Source organism: Anas platyrhynchos, chromosome 4 (assembly GCF_047663525.1).
Source record: "Anas platyrhynchos isolate ZD024472 breed Pekin duck chromosome 4, IASCAAS_PekinDuck_T2T, whole genome shotgun sequence".
Classification (NCBI taxonomy): Eukaryota; Metazoa; Chordata; class Aves; order Anseriformes; family Anatidae; genus Anas; species Anas platyrhynchos.
In genome coordinates, this window is record NC_092590.1 from 22,704,854 (window position 1) to 22,724,862 (window position 20,009).

Genomic DNA, 20,009 nt, shown 5'->3' on the forward strand with positions numbered 1-20,009 from the left:
GTAAGAACTCATGGAAGCTTATTAATTTCTTTCATAAGGTGAAGCACATAAAGAAACCTGAGGAAGGACTGTAATAAAATACAGTATGAAGGAATGCTTTTCAAGCATCCTATCTTGAACAATTCCCTGCTTTTACTTCAATATAACAAGGCAAGAGAATGATGAAACAGACTCAAAGTCTAAATGCAGCCATTTTGTAGGTATTCATAGCTCTTTGCACCCAGCAGAGAATGAAATTTTGGTCTTTATCTAATTAAGCTTTCCCACCACTACATTAAGGTCTCTTTACTTTTGTGCAGTGAACCACTAGATAAATATAGTTACCTACTCCAGCACATGCACACCATGACAGTATAAGTATGTATAGAGCAGAACACGGGAACCAGTAAACATATTTAGCATTATGAAGGCTGTGTTCACTTTTTCAAACCCCCAGGGGATGACTGACCTGGGTGTTTTAACCCTGTGTGCTCTGAGCAAGCCCTGGGTGCAGACCTCCACCCCTGGAAATCTCTCACCACCTTTCTGGATGACAACCGGTGCCTCAGCTACATAGCACCAGCTCCAACCACAGCCCATGCCAGCCACACACAGCGAGCTTACAAGCTGCTTCAGGCCCTCAAAAAGTCCTGGAAGTTTGAGGGTATTCAGGAGGGCCACCTTTACCTAACTGGAGTTCCTGGGAGGGATAAATGGCTCACCCTCTGCAGCCAGGAGCCCCTATCGCTATGGCCAACAAAATGGCTGACCTCAGGGGCTTGGGCCCAGGCCTACCTTGACAGCCCCCTGCCAGGACAACTATCTTTTAATACTAATTCAACACTTCCTGCCTTTTAAGAGGAATTAAGTGCTGCTCCTGCTGCAACTCCAAGGCACTGTGATGAGGCAGCAGTGACTGACTTCACCTCAGCTAAAGCAGGAAGTGAGGTGAGATTAGAAACCAAAATGTCGCCACTGGGAATCAGGCAACACTGCAGATGACCCTCAGGTACCTGACGCATCAGCAACATCTGCTACATCAGCAAACTAGGTGAGCGTGTTGATATTTTGTTCGCTTAGGAGAGCCTGCCTGTCAGATTGTAAACTTTGCTTCTAGACTACCAGGTGAAATTTAGACAGCGTTGACACAAAAGATGGTTCAACTCAGACTAGATGTCTATATTGGCAGAGTCCTTGGTCTGCATTAGGTAGACAGTTTAAATGGCAATGGACATTTCAGCAGCTGAATTTGCTCACCTAAATTTAGAGCGTGACATGAGGATGAGTGAGTTGGTAGGAATTGTAGTGTGGGGCATGGTTGCTTTAAGTAGTCAGTAGATGATTAATTCACCTGTGGTTAATTTAGATTCTGCAGAAAGAACATTCACTTAGCAGTCATATTATAAACCTTATGCCAGCACTTAAAAATCTGGGGTGAAAAGGAAAGCAAAGCCCAAATTTATCAACAGACTAATTTATCTTGAACATAACTGATAAAGTAGGAAGTAAGACTAAGAAGTTATCCAATGCCTAGGACAGCCTACCACATTATAGAATTTGCACAGATGCATTGCTGTGGGAATGGCTTTGGGAGGATATCCTTAGTTGCTCTTAAAAATCCTAGTAATTGCTTTATTCTGTGTGACATTACCATTACTATTTTCATGAAGCTGTCATTGTATCTTCTGCTACCTCAGAACCATCATTATAATAAAATGGACCGTCTGTAGAAATCACACAAGGAAATATCTCAGTATTAAAGATGATGACTAGGAGATTAATGTTTACAGGCATTTGCAAGAATTCATGCATTCACTTTTCATTAAAGAAATAAATAAATCCTGTGATATCAAGGAAGAATTTTGCTATTTAAAGCATGTAACTTTGCATTATTGTAAGAAAGGACATTTATAGCATGCTTTATAATGTGATATAGTTAGGGGACAAATCATAAAACAAATATCATAATTAATACAAAGTAAACAGGCTTATACTACAGCAGGTACCTCCAGGTGTGAGGCTGCTTGCTGGCTTGCAGGTATTTTCAGATACTTAGATTTTCTATCTGGTATACCTATCAAGGGGACATCTAGAAATAAGTGTCATAATGCAATTATTGATATCCTGATCTACAAAATTACCTTTTGGAGTTTATGGAGTCCTTTACTGCATTTTATACAATTACATGATCATGCATTCTGATTTTGAATGAGTTGAACAAGAGCATGGCTCCAATGCCCCACAGATATGTCTGTAATTTCTGTAACGCTTTCCATATCATGTTGTTCAAGCTATTTTTTTATTTTGATTTCTGAAACAGCATGAGGAGTATTAAAATGATATGACTCCTAATTAAATTACAGCATGCATGACAACATACAAAGAATTTTAACTGAGGATTTTTTAATATATATTTTTTTTTAATTTCTGGAACACATGCAAAGAGAACACAATTTCATCTGGCTTTATTGTTTAAAATTATTCCACTGCTTTTGCTATTTCTTAAGTAAACATAGTATTGCATTTCAAGTAGAATATTTAATATATCAAGTGCTACCAAAGAGTTGTTTCTGAACGTTAAATTAGTCACTTGTTGGTATTGCTGGTCCTGGATTATGAATGCAGCATTTCTAATGAAATATTCCCTGTGTACACTAAAAAAAAATGCTATTTTCAGGAACTTCAAATGTACATTTTTCATATGATTTTCTTGTAAACATTGCCACTAATAGAGTCTTGTCACAGAGTACTTGAGGAAAATAGATAGATATAAAATAGACCAGAACACTTAAATATTCAGGAAACTATAAATAGAAAACCCTGGTAAAATCCGTTCAGCTCTAATATCTGGATTATTGGAATTAGAAAAAAAAAATAGATCCCACTTTGAAATAAAATTTGTTAAAGTTACCATAGTACACTGGGACTTTGTGGCAGTTATTCTAGAAATCCAATTTATTGCAGGTTCACCGAAGAGATAAACAGTTGCTGTGGTGAAAAGCACTGCAGGAGTAAATAGTAGAGGATAAAAAAAGTTATTTGCTCATATATTTGCTTTAGGATGTTAATTTCATGCCCAAATTAAAACCAAGCAATGGTATTTGCAGTAGCTTTGCTGTAGTGCAAAAACAAATCATGTTGGTGTTATGAACTAGCAGTACTTCTTCTTAGAAAAAATAATGAAAAGCCCTATTTCTTGGACATATAAGCAGATGAGCTATCACCATAGCAACTGAAGGACGTAGCCATCGCGTCATTCTGTCAAACAGCCCATGCATGTGACTCCAAGCTCACATTCCTTACTTCCATCTGAAAGCAGGTTTTAGTCCTGACGTCCAATAAAATCAATATTCAGTTGGATGCTTTCTACTTGCCATAGTTTAGAAATGTAATACTATTTAAAGTAGCTTTTTTGTCTTAAAGGAATAACAGAAATACTAAAGGAAAAAAAAAAAAAAAAAAAGCCCATTTGTTTCCAGGGATGCTAGGTTTCCTCTTGCGCTTTGTTGTATTTAGTGATTCGGTCATGTCTTTGTTACAGTGTTATCACAGGTTCTTTGGACAGCTTCCAGCACTGAGTCTGACAGTGTTTCTGTTCTGTAGTTCTGAAAGAGTCTTTGTATTCTCCATCAAAAGGGGGACAATTGTACTGCAAATAAATCAGACAGCAGGAACCAAATACATACAAATTTTATGGTGTTAAATGTTCTTCCATTTCACTCAAAAACCCTAACGCAGAATTTTATTTTCCTGTTCTCCTCATCTTCAAGAGTCCAGCTTCCCTATCAAACTCTAAGGGGTCATTTGCACAGAATCACAGAATCATCTAGGTTGGAAGAGACCTCCAAGATCACCTAGTCCAACCTCTGACCTAACACTAACAAGTCCTTTCATCTTGCCTCTCCTATTCTCTCCATCACTCTCAGACTAACCATCTCTAACCCTGCCCTGTCCTAAGAGTTATGACATTTAGTCTCTACCTTCCTGGTCCGCTTCTCAAACGAGCCAAACATCCCAAAGCAGCCAAACTGAACTTTCCCAAATATTGCAAAATGGCCACTTATGCTTCTGCAGGTTCTGCATTTAATCTCTAAATATCAGCCCAGGTTTAATTTTTGGAGGTCAGATGATTACTACACTGCTCTTTGAGAGAAAGGCAAACTGTTGCCTCTTTAGATAGAACTGAATGTAGGTTTGTTATTTATGTTTTGAGCAAAAGTTCTTTGGTTGCTGAGTGGTTTGTGATGAATACCAGTGGTGCCTGAAAATAGCACATAAATCCTTGAAATTCAAAGTCTGAGTTTAATTTAAGTGGTTGAAGTCCAGAATCACATATATCCACATAAAAGTAGGAATGCTGTCAAAGATATAGAACATAACAGAAGGAGAAAATCATGATGTAGAAAAGGCACCATTTCTCCATCTCAAGTTCAGCACTTCCAAATTTGATTCTTGGTAATTCTATCAGTCCAGGTCTTCCTAGTTCACAGTTTGTGCTAATAGACATACCACATTTCTTCTCAGTCTTGAAAAGACAAGACCCAGCTTTCTTAGTTTTGCTTTTGCCTACAGCTTTATCAGTTGTCCCACTTTACAAACGCAGCTGCTATGTGTTGACCTAATAAAGTTTTTTCCACTTGACTTCTAAGCTGAAAAGTCTGGTTCAGGGGAGCTGTCTTGCCCCCATTTTATGAGTTTCTGGTTTGCTCAGTTTAGGTCTCTCAAAATCTAGATGCAAGATGAAGCCTGAATTCATGGGATCTCAGTTGTGCCATATCATTTACTGAGAACATGACCAGAATACCAGATTTTCTATTAATCGCTCTTTAAGCATCTGCACTGTCTGAACAGTTACCTTGACCAAAATATACAAAAGTGTATAAAAAACAATCTCTTAAAGAAAGGACTGCCAAGTTGTCTTTTTAATCCAAATCCTTTGTGTTTGGGGGGGGGGGGGGGGGGAGAGGGGGAAGGATCAGTGGAAAAAATATCAGCATTTGGAAGGCTGTATGGTATTTTTTCAAAATGTTTTCTGCAGGATGTTTTCAGTAGGGAGAGTATCAAATGTAAACATTAAGTGCAAGTGTCGTGTCTTTATCTGATGTCATACTAAGAGAATAGATGTGTGGCTGTGTTCATAAAAATCAATATTGCAATTTGATTCAGATGTGCTGTTGATTCTCTTTTTTTTCATAGACATTCAGACATTAAATTATGTCAGCTTCCATTTGTGAGAATATTGCAGATGTGTATACCCAAATTTAGTCTGTAATACGTTATGATTTATGGTTTAGTGGTGGACTTGGCAGTGCTAGGTTAAAGGTCGGAACAGATGATCTTAGAGGTCTTTTCCAGCCTGAATGATTCAATGATTGTATGATTGTTTTACATTTAATATTTCATAGCTTTTAGTGTCCCTCCCCAAAGCCGTGGTATTGCTAAATTTCAAAAGGTAAATGTAGCCCCAGTACCAGCGATTCTTAAAGTGTGTGCTGTGGTATATAGTGCGTTGTAAGAAAAGAAGAAATTTGGCGACACCCTCTCTGCTCTGCCATTTGTTTTTAGCATCAGATCTTAAAAGCCTGAGGCATTGAGCACCCCTAAGATTTCCTTGGGAAAATCTCCTTTGTACTGCCAATTTTAATCCAAAAAAAAGGGCTTTGTACTGCCAATTTTAATCCAAAAAAAAGGGCACTTCAAGTGTCAAAAATCCCAACTCTGACTGTGTTTTTTTAAGGCTAATAGAAGTTAAAGGTCCAGTGTTCAATATGAATATTTGGCCTCCTTGGGTATAAGAGATCCTGATGAGCCTGCCTGCATGCTCTTCAGTATCAATGTATTAGCTTCTTTACAAATGTTCCAAGTTAGAAAACACTTGAAAATGTGCACACGTATTTAGAATAACGTTGCATAAAAACATGAATTATTATTCTATAAGGAGATTTGCATTTACAGTTTGCATGATGGCATGTTTGAAATATCTAGCATACTTTCCAGACATAATCACTGTAATAAATGCTTGCTCTTAAAATTTGTTTTCTAGATTTGGTGTCTAGAGTTAATACTATCATGTTAGACCTCATTTTCAGTGGTGTTTAAAATTGACTATTAATTTTTATTCATTTAGATCACAGCATTTAGAATGAAAATGTCATTCCCAACTTGCCTACCTGTTTCTGAGACAGAGGCTAAACTGGAATACTGAGGATGGGCTTGCACAGGAATTCCACAACTGGAGTATCTTAGATGTCCTTAAGTATTTGAGTACAGTCTAGATGTAAGTCGTTGATAGTGTAAAGCTCATGCATATCAGTGGTATGTACCATGACATTCTTAAAAAGAAAAATACTAATTTATTACTTTCTGAGAAGTTGAAGTTTACATTTGCATGGGGCCAGGGTCAGGGACATTGCCAAGAAGTTTACATTTACATGGGGCCAGGGTCAGGGACATTGCCAAGAAGGTCAAGCACCTGGTACGGCCCACTGACTACTACCCGCTATTGGTCTTTCAGGCTGGTAGCGATGAAGTAGCAAAGAGGAGTCCAAAGGCGATCAAAAGAGACTTTAGGGATTTGGGGCGACAACTTAGAGGTTCAGGCGCGCAGGTTGTGTTTGCCTCTGTCCTTCCGATAGGGGGGATGGAAGCTGAAAGGTGCGCTGTTCGCATAAACTCGTGGCTTCGTGACTGGTGTGACCGGCACAACTTTGGGTTCTTTGATCACGGGAAGGTCTATGCTACACCGGGCCTGATGGCACCGGATGGGATGGGCCTCTCTCGGAGAGGGGTAAGGATCTTGGGTCAGGAGTTGGCAGGGCTGATAGATAGGGCTTTAAACTAGAGTCGAAGGGGGAAGGGGCTAAAACCAGGCACGCCGGTGAAGACCTAAGGGATGGTACGCTAGAATCAGAGGGGCTGTGTGCCAGTGAGGTCCTTCGGTTCGATCCACAAGGTGCTGAGTGTAAGGAGACGCACCTGAAATGCTTCTACACAAACGCACGCAGTATGAGGAATAAAATGGATGAGCTAGAAGTCCTGGCCCAGTCCCGCAACTACGACATCATTGGCATAAGCGAAACCTGGTGGGATGAGTCCTGTGACTGGGGTGTTGCGATAGACGGTTACAGGCTCTTCAGGAGGGACAGGCAGGGTAGGCGAGGTGGTGGGGTGGCGATGTATGTGAAGCAGGGGCTGGACTGTGTGGAACTCCAGGTCGGCGATGGCAAAGTTGAGAGCCTCTGGGTAAGGATCAAGGGACGAACGAATAAAGGGGATGTCGTTGTGGGAGTCTATTACAGACCGCCTGGCCAGGACGATAGCGCCGATAACTTATTCTTTACAGAACTAAGAGAGGCCTCGAGATTAACTCCCCTTGTCCTTATGGGGGACTTCAACTTGCCAGACGTTAACTGGGAGTGCCACACGGCTGACACGAGCAAGTCCAGGAGGTTCATGAAGCACCTAGATGATAACTTTTTGGTGCAGGTGCTAACGGAGCCAACTAGGAAAGGTGCCCTCCTAGACCTGTTGCTAGAAAACAGAGAGGGTCTGGTGGGAGATGTGGTGATTGGTGGCCGCCTCGGTCATAGCGACCATGAAGTGGTTGAGTTCAAAATTTACGGTGACAGAAGGAAAAGTGCCACCAAAACCTCATCCCTAGATATGGGGAAGGCGGACTTCAGGCTGCTCGGGGAACTAGTCAGCAAGGTCCCCTGGGAAGCTGCTCTTGAAGGCCTTGATGTCCACCAGTGCTGGTCACTCTTTAAGCGATGCCTCCTAGAAGCACAAGATCAGGCGATTCCTAAATATCGCAAGTCAGGCAGGCGGGGCAGGAGGCCGGCGTGGCTGACCAGGAACATTCTAATGGAGATTAGGCGGAAACAGAGAGTGTTTCGCTACTGGAAGGAGGGCCGGGTGACATGGAAAGAATACAGGGATGCTGCTCGTGTCTGTAGGAAGAAAATTCGTGTGGCTAAAGCACACCTAGAGTTGAAGCTGGCTGTGTCTGTGAGAGAAAATAAAAAGGGTTTTTTTAGATATGTGAATGGAAAAAGGAGAACTAAAGAATACATAGGGCCGCTCCTTGACAGGGAAGGTCTTCTCACAGACGATGACATAGGCAAAGCAGAGACGCTTAACGCCTTCTTTGCCTCTGTCTTCAATGCCGATGATGGGCTTCGGGACCCAGGGTGCCCCGAGCTGGAGGACCGGGACGGTGGGGATGACAAACTCCCGACCGACCCTGAACGTGTGCGGGATCTGCTACTCCACCTGGATCCCTACAAGTCCATGGGTCCGGATGGGATTCATCCCCGGGTGCTGAAGGAGCTGGCGGACGTCATCGCGGAACCTCTCTCAATTATTTTTCAACGATCCTGGGAGTCTGGAGAGGTCCCGGTAGACTGGAAGCTGGCAAATGTTGTGCCGATTTTCAAGAAGGGTCAGAAAGAAGACCCTAGCAATTACAGGCCTGTCAGTCTCACGTCAGTGCCTGGTAAAATCATGGAGAAGATGGTTCTCGAACGTATTGAGGCGCACCTGGGGGACAAAGCAGTCATTGGTCCCAGCCAGCATGGGTTTGTGAAGGGTAGGTCCTGCCTAACTAACCTGATTTCCTTTTATGATAAGATCACCCGTATGGTGGACCAAGGGAAACCAGCTGATGTGATTTTTTTGGACTTCAGCAAGGCTTTTGACACGGTTTCCCATAGGATCCTACTGGACAAAATGTCCAGCATACAGCTAAATAAAAACATCATACGATGGGTGAGCAATTGGCTAACGGGCAGGGCCCAAAGGGTTATGGTGAATGGGGCTGCGTCAGGCTGGCGGGCGGTCACCAGTGGGGTCCCTCAAGGCTCCATTTTAGGGCCGGTACTTTTCAATATTTTTATAAACGATCTGGATGTAGGAATAGAAGGCATTTTGAGCAAGTTTGCTGATGACACCAAACTTGGAGGAGTTGTGGACTCAAATGAGGGTGGAAAGGCCTTGCAGAGGGATCTGGATAGGTTGGAGAGCTGGGCGATCGCCAACCGCATGAAGTTCAATAAGAGCAAGTGCCGGGTCCTGCACCTGGGACGGGGAAACCCTGGCTGCACGTACAGACTGGGCGATGAGACGCTGGAGAGCAGCCTAGAAGAGAGGGATCTGGGGGTCGTGGTAGACAGCAAGTTGAATATGAGCCAGCAGTGTGCCCTGGCAGCCAGGAGGGCCAACCGTGTCCTGGGGTGCATCAAGCACGGCATCGCTAGTAGGTCGAGGGAGGTGATTGTCCCGCTCTACTCTGCGCTGGTGCGGCCTCACCTCGAGTACTGTGTGCAGTTCTGGGCACCACAGTATAAAAAGGACATGAAACTGTTGGAGAGTGTCCAGAGGAGGGCTACGAAGATGGTGAAAGGCCTGGAGGGGAAGACGTACGAGGAACGGCTGAGGGCACTGGGCCTGTTCAGCCTGGAGAAGAGGAGGCTGAGGGGAGACCTCATCGCAGTCTACAACTTCCTCGTAAGGGGGTGTCGAGAGGCAGGAGACCTTTTCTCCATTAACACCAGCGACAGGACCCGCGGGAATGGAGTTAAGCTGAGGCAGGGGAAGTTTAGGCTGGACATCAGGAAGGGGTTCTTCACAGAGAGAGTGGTTGCACACTGGAACAGGCTCCCCAGGGAAGTGGTCACTGCACCGAGCCTGACTGAATTTAAGAAGAGATTGGACTGTGCACTTAGTCACATGGTCTGAACTTGGGTAGACCTGTGCGGTGTCAAGAGTTGGACTTGATGATCCTTAAGGGTCCCTTCCAACTCAGGATATTCTATGATTCTATGATTCTATGATTTAACATTTCTTACATTACCATGTACGTTATGAAGAAAAAAAGGGGCCCCCAAGGTAGTCATAATTTAAAGTTTCCTCCTATGGCCTAGGAATAATGCACTTTCCTATGCTGAGAGACAGGTATGTTATCTGAGGTATGACTTAAATCCTTCATCCATTACAGCAGTGTAGAAGACCTTTTTTGTGCTAGAGGATCACAGGGCTTTCGACACAATTCCTTTCTTCAACAGACTTTGGTTTCTCTGATAGTGACAGTGGTGCTGAGTGTGTGTCTCCATCTTCTGATGGACAATTGTTGTGTGGCTTAAAAATGTGCATTCACATCAAAGATAGTATAAAATTATGTTCTGAATCTTTCCAGAAGATGTGTTTGAATTCTAACGCTTAAAAGTGGCTCATTACTGTTGAGTAGCTCTTCAGCTCCTCTTCCTGAAGCTCGGTCCCAGCCCTAAGATTCTAGTTCCCTCTAGCACCGGTAAGAGCTGTAGCCTGCAACCTGGCATGATTTCATTTTTATTTTTCAACTTTTGTCTTCCCGTAATTATTCATACTGGGAGATGAGAAACCCTGCAGTGCACTGCAGATGGAAACAGCTTAAATGCAGTAAATAAACCATATAGTAATCATTTGCATCTATGCCATCTTTTCTCTTTCGCTTTAAAAATGTAAAATTAATCTCAACTGAACAAGTACTCATTAAATCAGACAGCCAGTTTTTAGCAAACATGTATTCCCTAAAGCTGCTGCTATTAGCAAAAAATCATATAACCTAAGTATTACAAAAAATGTCCAGTCAAGAGTGGCTCAAAGTAACAAATATTCACATGCATATCTAGATGTGGAACACAGGTGAACTAATTCCTCACATTCAAGTCTTCCTACTGAATAACTTATCCTAAATAAAGTTCATGTAGAAATTTAGGGGAATAGGGAAATCCACACAGGAAAAAAAAAAAAAAAGGAAATCTGGAACATTTAGCTTTAAATCTTTTATCACGACTAAATAGTACTTTTTCAGCATTGGAAAAAAAAAGAACTTAAGAAGGTAAGAACATAAATTATTCATATTGCTAATTCTGCATAAAGAACATCTCATTTGATAGAGATGGTAATTTTATTCTTCACAATATACTGTCTTATACTGCTTTAATGGATCCAGCAGGGAAATAGCAAAAACAAAACAAAACAAAAACAACACTGCAGAACTAGAAAGACATTATCACCTCCATGGAAACATCAGTACTTATTCATCATCATCTTCAGTGTTGCAACGTTTCACCCAGAGATTTTTCTTCTGAGATTTTTCTTTTTCTAAGAGGGATTTAGCTTAATTTATATTTCCTACATTTAAAATGCAGTCTTGGTTTACATTATATGACTTCTGTACCTCTCTGCATAAAAGCCCTTTCTAAGAGAAACAAAGTATTTCCTTGCCTTGATCACAGGTCTTTAGTCTAAAAGAAAAATAAAGCAAAACAACAACAAAAAGTAGGATTTCTTTGTAGTTTCTCCAACTCTATTAAAATCTTGTCCCACATGTCAGACAATAATGGAATTGCTTGGCTTTTTTCTCCTTCCCCTGGGGTCCTGTAGTTTTTCTCTCGGTATGCAAGAACTTCAATATTTCATTTCAGCAGATTTAGCATTAAGTCATCTATAAATGCACAAAGAACATTGGCATTACCAGTGCCTTTTTGAGATGTATTTCATGTAGTTTTCAACTACTTTTGAATTTTCTTATTTATCTGATCTGCTAACTTTTTCAGGCTGTTATACAGTCTGGCTAAGATAAGAAATGACTGCCTAGTAGCAGCAGACCATAGCGTGGTGGTAGTGCCCAGAGGGCAAGACTGGCTCAAAGACTGACAGCTAGAATACAGTTGTACAATTATTTTTCTTTATAATTAGACATAATTATTAAGCTTGATATAAATAGAGAACAAAACATGCTGTCCCACAGACAGGGCCAAACAGGACAACAGTGTTACCTGATCCTTTTACTCTCTCCTTTGCCTGTAAGATCAGAAGTTGTTAAGGGCTACTAATTGCTCTATAGGCAGACTTAGAAACCAGTTACATACATGTATATTCTGAGTTTGCACAGTGAATAGAAATCCCTTGCAAATGATTGAAGATCCTCCAGGTCTTCCACCTGGAACTTTCTTAACAGTGAAGAATGAGGTGACAAGATAATTTGATAGATCTTGCCAAAACTCAAAACTTTGCCTCACAGGATTTGATTTGACTCTTTTTTTTTTTCTTTTCTTTTCTTTTTTAAAACATTTTTTTTTCTAAAAAAACATACAGGTTTGTAACACTTTTGTTTTGTTTTGTTTTGTTTTGTTTAGGTTTTGTTTGCTTGCTTTTAAATATAACACAGGTCAGGCACTGAGTTACTAGCAGAAGCCAAAACGTGGGTTCCTACAGCAAATCAGTGAAGCATCTCTGCAAAGATGAAAACAGGGATCCAGAAATCATTAGAGAACATTATCACTTTCGTTGGGGCTACTCCAGACAAACATGAACAGGCAGAATAGATTTATTATTCCTCCTAGCTATTTACAGATTAGAATATTACTTCTTCAGTGAGAAAAATAAAAGTTACCAAAAAAATTGGTAACCTGCTCTTTCAAAATCATGACATCTCATTCTTTGGAAAATAATTTACATTTCTTTCACTGTTTTTCAAATGCTTATTTTTGAGATTATGACAATGTTTTTTGTACATGCTCTCACCCTCACCAACACTTGAACTCCAATATCATGCTCTCACCCTCACCAACACTTGAACTCCAATATCATGCTTCTGTTCAAACTGGATTTTTTTGCAAGTGATCTGTGGCAAGACTGGCACCAATTTCCAGTATTGCTAAGACCTACACTCACACTCATCCTCTTAAGATTCTGGATGTCAAAATGTGGACCAAAGCAGCTCTAGAAAATCACATGCAACGCGGACTTCGCCTCCATTGGAAAAATGCTGTTCTAGATTTTTCAGCTAAATAATGGTGCAAAAAAGCCATAATCAAGAAAAAGACTACGCACTTCTGTTTTTCATCTGAAAACTGAAATGTCAATATCCATGACAATATTTCACAGCCTGTTTCTTCAGCATGTAATTCTGATGTGTAGAAATAATAGCCTTGTATCAAATAGATTGTTAATGTATGTGTAGTCTATAAAGTGCTAAATACTATGTATTCATTCGCTAACTTAAAAAAAAATCCCCTGATAGAAGAATATCTTAAACTTTCTAAACAGTTTTAGAAATGCTTATTATCTTCAGACAGCCATATTCTATGGCGTCCGTTGTCCTCTTGGGTTTCTACAGCTATAACAGCAGGTACGAAGAAAAGGATCTTAGTGGCAATACGTGGGTTGCAAGTTACATATGCTCATTAGAAGTGTGGTGTCTTGGGCACTCATGGAGAAATGACTAAAATAATTTATTTTTATTTCACATCTGTAAGTAGAAGTGGGAGTACAATTTTCTTTTTAATCAAGTCTCTTTCTTGTATTTATATGCACTATGTAATTAGCTTAAAGAAATGAGTATTTTACTAGACAGGGATCTGAATGACATTTAGTTTCAGTTGCTGTGTCTGTGGACCCCATAAATCTTGGTACTTCTAGTTGTGACTCATCTGACATGTCCATGTCCTGGCCCTCAACAAATAAATTGCCTTGCCTGTATGTTGGGCATGTGCAACACACTGTAGCAAAGCAAGACATACAGAAACATAATGAAGAAGGCAATAAAGCCAATCAAACTATGGACTATGGTAAGAAATCTAGTAACAATAATTTAATTTGCTCTTCCAGCCTGTATGTTATATACAAGGTAAAGCAGGCAAGTTGCAACATCTTTTCTATGACCCCATGTTTTCTATGATCCCATGTTGAATCTGTTCTGTATATGAGCTAAGAGGTGGGATTTGCAAGAGCAAAGGGATTTATCTATTTGGAGACAGGAAATTATGTCCAATGGTATAGAGTATATTCCCTAGTGTACACTCAGCTGAGGTGGTTTTCCTTCCTGTATGTGGAACATTGCTACTTCACCCCTTAGGTCTGAGCTGAGGCTAGGCCATGTACCTGCTTAACTTCAGCACAAATACACCACGCAAGGTGGCTGCCAGCTCTCAACCTTTCAATGCCTTCAGTCTGAAATAGGCCTACAGTTTTCCATGCTCTTCATATACCCTGTGAAAATTTAACTGGCTCTTAGTAGTGTGAACTGTAATGTAGATTGTTGGGGATTTGCCCTGTGTGCTGATGACGGGCAAGAAGCCTGGATGAAAGAAAATAATTTTTCCTATCCTCCCATTTTGTCTCCGAAATTGCGGTGTTTATTTGTTGTAAATTAGTCTTCAGATGAAACTGCAGATTACCCCTTTTGAAAAGAAGCTAAAGGCTTTGCATTGTTACCTACATTTGCCCATCTTCCAGGTCTCTGTCATAGGACTGAGGAAGGAACTTCATAAGTACTGTCATTTCAAGTATATCTTTTTGGCATGCATATGTTTCATATTGTGGCCATAAAGGTTTTAAGTCTTTGATCCATATTGGTAGATAATTTTCTGATTGATTTTTTTTATCAGTGCTTTCAACATCAGTGCTAATTTGTGGATTTGCTAATCAGCTTTTGAGCCTTCTAGTGAACAGCATTCAGACATGGTTTCCCCATGTTTATGATGAAGTATGATGAACTCTTTCCGTACTCATTTTTTTTTTTTCCTCATCACCATCTGAAATATAGTATCAGATTCCTTTCAAGTTTTTAAAGAGCTCTGGAAATGACAAAGGGACAGCTGCCAAATTGTAGTCTTACTGAGGACTTCAGAAGACCATATGGTGCAAATATACCTGCCTTGAGGTTCAAAGCAGAAGGCACCTAAACAAATATACATCCCCATACATACCCTGCAAAGTGAACTTGTCCTGCAGCAGGTATGGTATCTGGATGGAATTGCACAATGCCCAAGAAGCTTGTACCAGCATGCCCTGCAATGTCATTTTCATGGCTCTACATTTTCTGGCAAAGAATTAATATTATTTAAAATATAAAACATCCCTCTTCTGCCAGCAGCAGTACCAGCTTCAGAAGGTTTTCCATTTCCAGGCATTATACTCCATTGATACTTCAGAACACATCTGCATTACAGAGCTGCTCCTAGTATAGCCACGCTGGCATAGCTCCTGCTGGAGATGCAGCATAGGCTGCCAGAAGAACCTTTCCAGCTGCCACAGCAACACTACCTTCCCTACACACCATGCTTTTGTATTGGCATGGCTGTTACAGACACCAGGGGGGTGTCAGTACAGCTGGTTTTGTTAACGTGCTATGATGCACAACACACCAGTTTCAAATATAACAAAAGATATTTCTTACACTGATATTTTGTTGTGTAGCAGTGCTTTAAGTTAACCACCCAGAATATTCTTAATTAGTGCTGTAAAACATAATCCTTGTGCCGGTCTCAGAAAAGGGCTGGGTTGCAGTCTGGATCACAGGCCTGCTCCTAGACTTTTGAAGCTCAGTGTATTCATAGTGTTAAGATGGAAATGTCAACCTAAATCCCAAGGCTGACAGCTGTGATGTACATTGCTCCCCTAACATGAGTCCTGAATTGGGGGTCAGAGAACTCTTCAAACATGACGCTCTTACTGGGAGTGAGAAATGGTAGTCAGTCTCTAATGCCTTAGGGGGCAGGTGCCTTCTTATAATTGCACTAAGGTTCAGCTACTGCCCCCCACAATTACATCATTTTTAAGGAGATATGTCCACACTGGGAATTTACCATCTCACCACAAGCTGGCAAAAGCTTTTCTTGCCTGCAGTGCTATACAGGTCAGCAGGAGTCAACTAAACAAATGCCGTCCATATATAGCATCCCCTGTACAGAGGGGAGATATGAACAGAATTTGTCACGATGTTCTGCACACACAGCTAGTTTTCAGAAGTGCAGGTCCAGTGCCATGAGAAAAGGGCAGGCTGCCATCTGCTCTTCATACCCTCACTATCAGAAAGAAATTGGGGTATGCTGAGATTTTGCACAAAGCTGAGAGATGGAAAAATGTCTGTGCAGCCTCTGCAATCAAAATAATATTGCATGCTTTCTGTGGCTTTTAGGAGGCTGCAAAACAAACAAACAAACAAAAAAAAACTGATAATGTGACAGGTGTTAGCATATTATATCTAGAGAATTAAGTGTAAATAACTTTCCAAACAAACACAACTTTCAGCTGTCCTACTCACAGTAGGTTATCTTGGTAAATGTAGGATAGTTTTCCAGACATATGTGTGGATTTAAGGATATCCTTATAACGATACCAATAGGATAACAATAAGGATATCCTTATAACGATACCAATTCTAGGCAAATTTATGTACTTTATATACTTTATATATTTATATATATACTCAGCTGTGCCTGTACTAGCAAAATGAGAATGAGAAGGTTCTCTTCCAGAGAAGAAAAAGAAGTATTTTAGATGTAGCTTTTGATCATTGTAGTTCTGAAGAGTGTGTCAGGCCTAAACCAGGTAAAGGGAAGCTCATCCTTGAAAGCTTGCAGTAAAGGGAAGCTCATCCTTGAACGTCATTATTTCCTTGTCATTGCAGAAGCCAGTCCACTTAATTTTTTTTTTTAAAGCTGAGAATTACACAGATAATACAGATCTGCACCATATGTTAATGTGCCTTTGTTTCAGTATTGTAAAAGAAGATTGAACTGATCTTGCTAGTAGGGTAGCAACAGTTCTAGCAAATTATCCAACCTCCGGAGGACTATTTTGGCAGCAATCTTAATAGGAGCTGTCATCTCAGTGCTGTCATTGTATAGCTGTGTTTTAGCAGTTTCTTTTCCAGTCCACCACAATCAGTTCTCTGGCTATCAGAGTGCACAATGGGATCAGTCAGGAACTTGCAGTACCGAGCACTCTTTGATGTAGCTCTTATTACAGCCTAGGTGCTGAACCAGGGAGGCCTTTGTCAGACCAAGTAGGTGGGACATCACTTTCTGAAGCTTCAGTCTCAGTTTTGTCTTCCAGCTGGATGCTACATCCAAGGTAACTTAATTCCACATTTAATCTCCATGCTCTTGAGATTTATTTTTTTTATTTTTATTTTTTTTTAAGATGAATTAGTGGCATATGGTGTTTTTGCATTGCAGAAGCATCCCCAGTGATTAATGTAACATGAAGCTTAAAAAACTGCTATTTTACTGAAGAAATACATGGTATTTTCCCCCATTTTCACTGTTTCTACTGGATATAGTTCAGGGTTTAAATCTACACATTTACTTTTGGTCTCTGTTGTACTGTGTAAGAAACCATTGCAGCACAGTAGAAAAATATAATATCTACTGACTCATTATTACACATAGAAAAAAAAATTCTACTTAGATCTGTTGGAAAATTGTTTGCAGTCTTATTTTAAGGCTTATTTTAATTGCTGTTACAAAGTAAACACAGGCTATATCTCTTAAATCAAGTACATTTAAAAAGTGTATGTTTTATTTCTGATAGCTCTGTTAGTTATATCTACCAAGTCTTATGCTTTCATTTGGAATCATATATAAATTGATTTTCTAGACTTATGAGAGCATATTTAGTATTTACAGTTTTCAAAAGCATAATGCTCTGCCAGCCTGTCTTGTTCTCACAGCTAGCAGGACTCTGAACACCTCTGTAAATAAGAATTTAAAAATAAAAAAGGGAAGGGAAGGACAAACAAGAAGAGACAGGCTATCTTTAAAATGTCACGGTTTACAAAAACTTTCATTCACTCATTTGTAGTCATGGAACTGTTTCCACTTCTTTTGAGTTTGTATTTCTGGAAAATATATTCACCTATGTAAAAATAATTAAGTAATCCTATGTTAAATTTACATGCAAAGGCCCAACCTTATTTAGTGAGCTCAGTGTAAGATTACTGCTGATGAAGAAGAAGGGGTCTGCACTGTAGTTACATGATTTCCAGGACTTTTCACCAAATTAAGCAGTTTTCCAGGATATGTTTCTCATCCTGCATATATATTTATATACCTCTAACATTGTCTACACTAGTATTCACGACAACTTCATTGACTTACTTTTATGTAAATGCAGGGCCTCTGAATCACCCAGAGTGTGCTGTAGTCATATATTGCAATGTAGTTAACATTGATTCTGCAGTGTTGAGTGTTTTGTGACAACGGTACACCCCAGTTTAGCATGGAATTTCCAATTGCAAGAAAAGGTCTGGATGACTAGTTACAAAACACTGATGTAGATACTGGGCAGTTCGTATGGTGAATCTGTATCTACATGCCCACAAAAGATTAATCTCTAATCTGCCTGTGAAGTCTTGTCATCTCGCATTAATACATAACCAAGGCAGTAAGGTTGGGAAGGTGTTCGAAAATCATAGGTCAGCTGTGATTGCAGGCAGCATGCATCTATTTATCTATCCACCCATCCCATCTATTTATTGAGAACAAACTGTATTTAAAATGGTGGATGCAGGTCAGAAACTGTAATGATCAAAATCAGAAGGCTTTATTTGCAATGTAATTGTGATCAAAGCAACTTTCTTTGACTCAGGTTTCTTATTTTTCATCACTGATGTCTAGTTATTTAGGCATCTATTTCAATGCAGTTACTGTATTATAACTATGTGAACTAAGTATAATAATACACTTGTTATTGTTTGTTATTAATAATTATTAATATAGTAATACACTATTATGCTAATTATAAGTATGTGCAATACATATAGTGTTGAAACAGGTACCTAAAACTTTTCCCAAAATCCGTATCAATACAAACTCCACAAAATTACTCACCCAGAAAGAAACCAAATGCTTTTACCAAACACACACACACACACACACAACACTAAAGAAAAGTAATTTGAATTCATGAGAAATGTATATTCTTGATAACTTTTCACAAACAACTACTCACCCAAGGATTAATTAAGAAAAATCATGCTGAATAAAAACCAAATGTGTGAAAGTGACAATCTGTTCCTGGACAAACCTTGAGCAGAAAAAAGAAATAAGCAAGTTAGCTAATTATAGTATTCATTATGAATTATTCATTCAGATGAAAATATTGTATCTTTTTTTTTAAAGGATTTTTTTTTTTTCCAGTAGATAATAAGTTCCTCTAAGGCTGATTTAAATAGTATGATTATAATATCTCTAGTTTTGGAAGAACCCTCAATCCCAATTACAACCAGGGCTAGTTACTGTTAGGTAGATAATAATCATTTTACTTCATTGTCTTGGATAAATTCCCATTTATTGCTGTGTTTTTATAAGCTGAAAAGATGCTAAGACAGTTTTCATTTTTCAGTTAAAAGAATCACTGCATATTGGTGATCGAAAAGGAATTAAAGGAGGACATCTTATACTTTCTGCAGTAAGCAGTCACATATTAGGGACCCTAACCCTGCAAGACTAGATGTCTAGATCACACTTATATTAGTGTTTTAATTCAAATAACGAGTAAATATTTTAGGCTAATGACACTTCTTCAAATATATGAATTTATCAATTTCCTTTTATTTCAGTGCTTATCATTATGTTCTCTGTTCTTCTCAGTAGCTCATTCGGACCCTCAGAAGTTATTAATTTCTGCATGTGTTTGTAACCAGCAACATTTCTGTTCAGCTATAGTTCCACTGTTGTTTACTTATGAATTTTTGACTAATTGTATTGGCTACATATTTTACCTTTTTACCCTGCAAGGTAAGATCATAATTTTGCAAGGCAAAAAGGCATTTGCCTTTTGCAAGGCTAGATCATAATCTTGCCTTGTCTTGCCTTTCTTGGCAGATATTCCCACCTTGTGTTAAAATTTATGTTAAATTTCCATCTATCTGTCCTCTGGCTCTCTTCCTTGTATCTTCCTGTGGTACTGTAATGGAATCTTTGTTCCTTTTATTATGGTGATTGTAGTACTTCATTCTTGCCTGTGCCTCTGTTTGGAAGACTTGCCCACTACAGTTTTCATTTTACAGACTGCTTTTGAGCCAGCTAAGAAGCATCTGTTCAATTTTGCAATCATTTTGATACACAAATTCTAATAACCTGAATGATATTGATACTGAACGTCATGCCAAGTATAAACAAGATTTAATAGGGGATCGTTCACATGACATATATTTGTTCAAGCCTCTAGAAATACAGATAAGTAGAACAATCATGGCT

General features: G+C 39.6%; 1 long non-coding RNA gene across 2 annotated transcripts in view; it reads left to right on the forward strand.

The window, feature by feature from the left end:
- The first annotated feature begins 16,699 nt into the window (after window positions 1-16,699).
- Window positions 16,700-20,009, forward strand: part of LOC119716929 (uncharacterized) — a 185,184-nt gene continuing 181,874 nt past the window's right edge. For both annotated transcript variants that reach the window (XR_011808970.1, XR_005265746.2), the window contains exon 1: window positions 16,700-16,881. This is a non-coding gene — a long non-coding RNA (uncharacterized lncRNA). The remainder of the gene's footprint in view (window positions 16,882-20,009) is intronic.